The sequence below is a fragment of the Procambarus clarkii genome, chromosome 58, assembly GCF_040958095.1.
Source record: "Procambarus clarkii isolate CNS0578487 chromosome 58, FALCON_Pclarkii_2.0, whole genome shotgun sequence".
NCBI classification, from domain to species: domain Eukaryota; kingdom Metazoa; phylum Arthropoda; class Malacostraca; order Decapoda; family Cambaridae; genus Procambarus; species Procambarus clarkii.
This window is the reverse complement of record NC_091207.1, coordinates 11806176-11807089: the sequence shown is the minus strand read 5'-3', so window position 1 is coordinate 11807089 and position 914 is coordinate 11806176.

The window sequence follows — 914 nt, the reverse complement described above, 5'->3', positions numbered from 1 at the left end:
AAAATATACTTTTTTAGGTGACAACATTCAAAGAGTATGGCGATTTATTTAATATAGTTTGGCTACAGCAGTCGGATATTAGAAAGGTTACAGTGGTGTCAGGATAGGTTGAGACGACTTGTTGCCTGCTGCTGTCCGAGTCATAGAGCTTGTGCCAGGCCGGGGGTGTAGAGCTTGTGTGAGGATGGGGGTGTAGTATGTGTATGAGGCCGGGGGTGTAGTGTATGAGAAGCCAGGGGGTGTTGAACGTGTGTGAGAGGCCGGGGGTGGAGAGCTTGTGTGAGATGTGCCACCTGGGCACACCAATCAATATCTGCCATCCAGCCCAAACAGAGCTGGGCACCCGGCCCACAATATGGGCAGAGCTGAGCAGAACTTCATAGGTATTGTAGAGTTGTAATGAGTGAGGGTGGTGTGGCCAGTAATGTACAGTGCATGTCTAGATATACACAGTGTTTATCATCACCTCTCACCTCTCTTATCAACATTTTTTAGTTTAATGGGCAATAACGCCATCCTCTCTTTTTTTATCATTCATGAATTTAAAATTGTGTATTGAGACAGCTTTATCCACTGCTTCATCTGATGCAGAACACTTGCACTGTAATCTCAATTCGGTGAATCTCCGGTTGGAACACGCATATGCCATGCCACATTTACTCTCCCAGTTCGACGAGCACGAATCCGCTGAAGCAGGGGATGTGTAGATTTGCTTAGGATGTTGGGACCGAGTTCACATGGTGGTGGTAACATTTTAAGGAATAGTTAAGGATTGGGAAAGCCACTAAGCATATTTACCCGAAACGCTGCGCGTGCTAGTGGCTTTACAAGACTGTAATTACCATATTTGTATCCTCACATTCCTTATGTACATTCTTGTATATGCATAAATAAATAAATAAATAAATTTAAAA